This window comes from Portunus trituberculatus, chromosome 24 (genome assembly GCF_017591435.1).
Source record: "Portunus trituberculatus isolate SZX2019 chromosome 24, ASM1759143v1, whole genome shotgun sequence".
Classification (NCBI taxonomy): domain Eukaryota; kingdom Metazoa; phylum Arthropoda; class Malacostraca; order Decapoda; family Portunidae; genus Portunus; species Portunus trituberculatus.
In genome coordinates this window covers 15,374,956-15,382,455 of record NC_059278.1, presented here as the reverse complement: position 1 = coordinate 15,382,455, position 7,500 = coordinate 15,374,956, and the positions used below count along the sequence as shown (strand labels likewise).

At 38.5% G+C, this 7,500-nt stretch overlaps 1 protein-coding gene across 1 annotated transcript in view; it reads left to right on the top strand.

Moving 5' to 3' along the window:
- LOC123508300 overlaps positions 1 to 7,500 on the top strand; it is a 43,454-nt gene that overhangs the window by 8,868 nt on the left and 27,086 nt on the right. The window lies entirely within an intron of this gene.

Sequence of the window (7,500 nt, the reverse complement as noted above, 5' to 3'; positions counted from 1 at the left end):
CTTTCTCTCTTTTTCTTTCAGTGTGTTCTCTCCTTCCATTCTCTTTCATTCCCTTTCATTCCATTACTCCTCCTCTTCCATCCCCACTCCTCCAATCTGCCAGTAACCTTCTCCTCCTTTCATCCTTTCAAACTTTCCCAATCTCTTTCCGTTTCATTCTATTCAATCAATCGTTCAGTTATTCAATTTTTCACTTCCTGCATATTTTTCTTCTCTTTTTTTTTCATTGTCTATTCATTTATTTGATTCGTTTTATATTTCACTGATTTATTACAACGAGACTGATAAGGAACGTTCTAATTTCCTTCGCCCTTTTTTTCATCAGATCATGGAATAGAAAATAGAAAAAAATACTAATAATATTCATACTTTGGGAAATTAATCTTGTGTGTGTGTGTGTGTGTGTGTGTGTGTGTGTGTGTGTGTGTGTGTGTGTGTGTGTGTGTGTGTGTGTGTGTGTGTGTGTGTGTGTGTGAAATTCATCAGCGAAATTAATATATCATTACTTTTTTCATTTAATGCTGGTGATTGTAATGAAAAAATACTTTAATTTTATAACATTTTTTCATGATTGGTAAGGAGAGAGAGAGAGAGAGAGAGAGAGAGAGAGAGAGAGAGAGAGAGAGAGAGAGAGAGAGAGAGAGAGAGAGAGAGAGAAAACAGACATACTGAGAAAAGACTGAACTAGATAAGCAGACAGACAGACAGACAGAGAGAAAACAAACAACAGATAAACAGACTAATCTAGATAAACAGACAGACAGACAGACAGACAGACAGACAGAGAAGTAGAGACAGACAAAACAGACTGAAACAGAGACAAACAGACACAAAAAACCACAGACAGACAAACCCAGACACAACAACATACAGACTGAACTAGACAAACAGAGAAGACACACAGACAAGCAGACAGACAGACAGAGAGAACCAGAGACAGAGACAGAGACAAACAACAAGAGCAAGGAGAGTCAGGGAAGATGAAGAGACAGGAAACAGTAAAAAAAAAAAATAATAAAAAGGCAGATTCTCCTCCTTTATCAGCAACTGTGCTTGGCTTGGAATGGACGCAGGATCATCTCTGGAATTAATGGCAGACACTCAGACATTCAGACACAGACATACACACACACGTTCATTACTCATGGATGATTAGGCCCCATGTCTTTCTTACTTTCCCATTTTCTTTTTTATCTTTTTTTTTGTGCATTGTTGTTTGTTTTTCCTGCAAAGAAGAAGGAGGAGGTTAGTAGGAAATTTTGCTTGAATTTTATCTTACCTTCGTGTGTGTGTGTGTGTGTGTGTGTGTGTGTGTGTGTGTGTGTGTGTGTGTGTGTGTGTGTGTGTGTGTGTGTGTGTGTGTGTGTGTGTGTGTGTGTGTGTGTCATTTCCTTCACCCATCCTAAAACCATCAATATTTCTTTAACCACCACCACTACCACCACCACCACCACCACCACCACCACTGCCTTGCCTAAAAACCACACCCTTCACTTAACTTGTATGAAGGGAGGGAGGACAAGTGAGGGGAAGAATAAAGGAAGGGGAAGGGAAAGAGGAAGATGGGATGAATATTTATGAGGTTTTAGTCGATGGGAAATGGGAGAATATTATCTTAGTATATTAGTTTGTTATTGTACTGGGTCCCTGTTTCCCTTTTCCTCTCCCTCTCTCTCTCTCTCTCTCTCTCTCTCTCTCTCTCTCATGTAGGAAGGCAGGATTAATGGATGACCAAGAGTAATGAGGAACAACTGCCTGACACACTAGCCCCATTAATTCCAACCTTTTTTTTCCCCTTCATTCATATCTCCCCTCACTTTTTTCCCCTTTTTTACATTTCATCTATTTTCATTGCATCGCGTGCTAGAGTAATTTACCTCTTTCCTGGTTTTTTTATCTAATTCCTCTTTTTTCATGTTCCTTTTTTTTCTTTTCTCGTTTTTATTCTTTCATTCTTATTTCCACTCACTTTTTTTCCCTTTTTTTTCCATTTCATCTACATTTCATCACGTCACTTTTTTTTTTACCTAATTCCTCTTTTTAATGTTCGTTTTTTTTTCTTAATCTCGTGTTTTTCCCCTTCATTCATATTTCCCCTCATTTTTTTCCCTTTTTTTTCCATTTCATCTACATTTCATCACGTCACTTTTTTTTTTATCTAATTCCTCTTTTTAATGTTCCTTTTTTTTCTTAATCTCGTTTTTTTTCCCCTTCATTCATATTTTCCCCTCACTTTTTTCCCTTTTTTCCATTTCATCTATATACATTTCATCGCGTCATTTTTTTTTTACCTAATTCCTCTTTTTAATGTTCGTTTTTTTTTTCTTAATCTCGTTTTTTTTTCCCCTTCATTCTTATTTCCCCTCACTTTTTCCCTTTTTTCATTTCATCTATATTAATTTCATCACGTCACTTTTTTTTACCTAATTCCTCTTTCTAATGTTCGTTTTTTTTTTCTTAATCTCGTTTTTTTCCCCTTCATTCATATTTCCCCTCACTTTTTTCCTTTTTTTCCATTTCATCTATTTTCATTGCATCGTGTTAGTGTTATTTCCCTTTACTCCTCGTCTTTTTCTCTAATTCCTCTTTTTTTTTAATCTCGTTTTTTCCCCTTCATTTATATCCCCCTTCACTTTTTCCCTTTTTTCCTTTCATTTTTCATTTCATCGCGTCACTTTTTTTTTCTTTTTCCTGTTTTTTTTCTACTTTATCTTTTCTAATGTTTGTTTATTTCTTATTCTCGATTTTTTTCTTCATTCATATCCGTTCACTTTTTTTTTCCTTTCATTTATTTTCCTCATTATTTTTCTATTTCCTCTTCATAATGCCTGTTGTTTTCTTGTTCTCGTTTTCATTCCTTCATTTATATTTCCCTTCACTTTTTCCCTTCTTTTCTATTTCATCTATCGTGTTCTTTACCTTTCTTTCCCTCGTTTTTTTTTTTTTTCCTATTTCCTCGTTTTTGATGTTCATTTTTTTCTTCTTATTCTCGTTTTTTTTACTTTTTCATTCATCTCCCCCGTCACTTTTTACTGCCTCGTGTGATTTATCTTTTTCTTCGTCATTTCTTCTAATTTCTGTCTTTTAATGTTCGTTCTTTCATTCTTCTCCCATTTTTTTCATTCATAACTTTCCTCATTATTTTTTTTTCCTTTTCTTCCGTTTTTCATCTATCTCCATTTTATCGCATTTCCGTAATTTTACTTTCTTTTTCTCTTTCTGTTCCAATTTCTCTTTTTACTGCTCTTTTTTTTAATTCTCCTCGATTTGTTCTCTTTCGTTTCTTTTTTTTTTTTTTTTTGGTTTTATTGTTCTATTTTTTTATTTTCTCTCGTTTTTTTTCTTTTTTCTTTATTTCTTATTTCGATTTCATGCTATTCCTCCATTTTTTTTTTTTTACATATATTTTTGTCCCAGTTTTTTCTTTCATTCATATCCGCTTCTCTCTCTCTCTCTCTCTCTCTCTCTCTCTCTCTCTCTCTCTCTCTCTCTCTCTCTCTCTCTCTCTCTCTCTCTCTAATACATTTATTTCCAGCTTATCACGACGTTCACTTTTATTTTCTTTATATTTCTGGTTTTTCATTTTTGATATTTTATCAAACCTTCGACTCTTCCTGTCTCTCGTTACATTCATTAATATGCTCTCTCTCTCTCTCTCTCTCTCTCTCTCTCTCTCTCTCTCTCTCTCTCTCTCTCTCTCTCTCTCGTAATTTCCAGACACTGACGATATCCACTATGTACATTCTTTTCCCCTCCATTTATTTTCCACACATTCAGTTCTCTCGTCTACTGTGTAATATTAATTCCGCCGTCCTGTTTCCCACGCAGCAGGCATACAGGTAAGGCAAGCTACCTGGGTGCGCCTAATGAAGCGTAACACAGACACATGGGAACAGACTCTGAAATAGATCAAGAGGTAGACACAGAGAGAGAGAGAGAGAGAGAGAGAGAGAGAGAGAGAGAGAGAGAGAGAGAGAGAGAGAGAGAGAGAGAGAGAGAGAGAGAGAGAGAGAGAGAGAGAGAGAGAGAGAGAGAGAGAGAGAGAGAGAGAGAGAGAGAGAGAGAGAAGGGCAAGCTAAGCATAATAGACAGATGATCTAAGGCAGATATAGAAAGGAAACAACAGAGGCAGAATTAGATAGGCTAAAACATAACAGACAGATACAGAGACAGACAGACAGACAGACAGACAGACACACTGAGATAAACAGACAAACGAATAATCAAAAGCACAGTTAACAGAAATTTGAGCCATGTAACTGAGATCAAGGCAAGAGGTACAGACGCACGTGACTTGAACACCTGTGGCCAATTAGCATAGCACAGGTAACAGTGTGTGTGTGTGTGTGTGTGTGTGTGTGTGTGTGTGTGTGTGTGTGTGTGTGTGTGTGTGTGTGTGTGTGTGTGTTCAGGCGTAGCATACCTGTCCTACACATACACACACCTGTCCTATCTGCCAGTCTCCTACACTTCCATATCTGCTCCTACATTTGAGAATCCTACACACTGTCTCATCCTACATACCTGTTTTACACTTCAGAATCCTATACCAAAGAATCCCACAGTCCCACACCTGCAACCTATACCTATCCTTCACATCCACACCTGTCATACATAGTTCATTTCATCCTACATCTTCTCCTACACATACGTCTTATATTTTTCCCATCACAACTGCACACCTGTTCCTTAATATGCTACAGAATTCTTACTTCCACACCTGCCTTCTACACCTGCTTTTCACACCTGCCTTCACACCTGCCTTCACACCTGCCTTTCACACCTGCCTTCCACATTTGCCTTCCACATCTGCCTTCCACATCTGCCTCCCACACCTGCTTTCCACACCTGCTTTCCACATCTGCCTTCCACACTTGCTTTCTATACCTACTTTCTACACCTGCTGTCCATACCTGCTCTTCACACCTGCCTCCCACACCTGCCTTCCACACCTGCCTTCCACACCTGCTTTCCACACCTGCTTTCCACACCTGCTTTCCACACCTGCCTTCCACACCTGAGTCGAGTGTAATAAGGACAAAATGAGAAAAGATAACGTATTTTTTTGTTCCAGTTTAATTATTTGTATTTTTTCTTACCATTATTCCCTATTTTTTTTTTCTACTCCATCCTCTTCCTCCTTCATCTTTTCTTCCTCTTCCTCCTCTTCTTCCTCCTCCTCCTCCTCCTCCTTCTCCTCCTCTTCCTTCCTTTTATCATGACGCGGTTTAATTAATAGGTCTTCCCAGGAATTACGTTAATATCTTCGAGACTTTTATGAGAGAGAGAGAGAGAGAGAGAGAGAGAGAGACTTGCATACACTTTATTTCTTCTCCACAAAAGCTACAAACAAAATCAGTCACAAAAAAACAAGATATTTCAAAGTTTACAAGTGTATTATCTCTCTCTCTCTCTCTCTCTCTCTCTCTCTCTCTCTCTCTCTCTCTCTCTCTGGCTGGCTGAAGGGAACCGGCTGTACTATACTTGGAGTTCTGCCAGCTTAACCCCGCTCCCCTTTGTAATTCTGCCCCCCTTCCTCTTTCCCTCCTCCTCCTCCTCCTCCTCCTCCTCCTCCTCCTCCTCCTCCTCCTCCTCCTCCTCCTCCTCCTCCTCCAAATTATTCGTTGCCAGAATCCTTAATCTCATCCTACCTCACAAACTTAGGAAATTCTGAATAAGCTGAATGTTGTTACTGTTTTCATTGCCACCTCATGGGAAGACAGTGATGGGTGTGGGAAAAGTGATGAGTGTGGGGAAAAAGTGATGAGTGTGGGGAAAAAAGTGATGAGTTTGGGAAAAAAGTGATGAGTGTGAAAAAAAAGTGATGTGTGGAAAAAAGTGATGAGTGTGGGAAAAAAGTGATGAGTGTGGGAAAAAAGTGATGTGTGGAAAAAAGTGATGAGTGTGGGGAAAAAAGTGATGAGTGTGAGAAAAAAGTGATGAGTGTGGGGAAAAAAGTGATGAGTGTGGGAAAAAAGTGATGAGTGTGGGAAAAAAGTGATGAGTGTGGGAAAAAAGTGATGTGTGGGAAAAAAAAAGTGATGTGTGAGAAAAAAGTTATGAGCGTGAGAAAAAAGTGATGAGTGTGAGAAAAAGTGATGAGTGTGGGGAAAAAAGTGATGAGTGTGGGAAAAAAGTGATGTGTGGGAAAAAAGTGATGAGTGTGGGAAAAAAGTGATGAGTGTGAGAAAATGAGTGTGGAAGACAAAAAGAGTGTGGGAAGACAGTAATGAGTCTGAGAAAACAAAAAAAAAGTGGCAAGACAGTAATGGGAAGAAAAAATACTAATACACAAGAGAGTAATGAAGAAAATGTGGCTTCTCCCTCTTTTTTATATCAAACCAGCCTTCTTAATTAAAAAAAAAAAAAAAAGGAGAACAATTATCCACATGTTGTTCTGTTCCCTACACCATGCCCAGCTCCTACACACACACACACACACACACACACACACACACACACACACACACACACCTACCCTATACACACAAGAAACCTTTCCTCTACCCCATACACCTTGCCCTATATTCCCACACACACACACACACACACACACACACACACACACACACACACACACTGCCTCTGCCTTGAACCACCCACTTTACCTCTCCCCCTCTCCAAGCACACACACATAACCGTCTCCCCCGCCTCCCATTCCCCTCGTACATTTCAGGTGCTTCCCTCTATCGCCACAAAAGTTGAAGGATTTCGTTCTATCCTGCGCACACAATGAATGGCAGTGTGTGTTCCTTTGTGTGTATTTGTCTGTATGTTTTTTTTTTTTCTTTTTTTCAGTGCTCCTGTTGATACTATTTATACATTTATTTATTTTGTGTATTTATTCTCTTGTTTGTTAATTTGAAAGTGTGTGTGTGTGTGTGTGTGTGTGTGTGTGTGTGTGTGTGTGTGTGTGTGTGTGTGTGTGTTATTTGGGTTGTTAGTTTGTGTGTGTTCCTGATTTTTCTAGCAAATGGAAAGTTGGTTAAGGACAAGAAATATAAGGAAAAATAAATAAATAAATGCAATGAATAAAAAATGTCCACTATAACAACTGTAATTGCCTCTACCAAACCCTTTTTTTTTCTTTTACATGACAAAACAAACTGGATTAAAACTATAGCCGCGTTATCTATCATCTTTGTGTCTTAAAGGTTAAGCTAGAATTATGATTGTACATACGTAATAGTACCAGTAGTAGTAGTGGTGATGGTAGTAGAAGTAAAGTAGTAGTAGTAGTAGTAGTAGTAGTAGTAGTAGTAGTAGTAGTAGTAGTAGTAGTAGTAGTAGTAGTAGTAGCAACAGTAACAGTAGTAGTGGTAGTGGTAGTAGTAGTAGTAGTAGTAGTAGTAGTAGTAATAGTAGTAGCAGTAGCAGTAGTAGCAGTAGTAGCAGTAGTAGCAGCAGTAGCAGTAGCAGTAGTAGCAGCAGCAGTAGCAGTAGCAGTAGTAGTAGCAGGAACAGCAGCAACGATGACAACAATGACGATAATACAAGAAC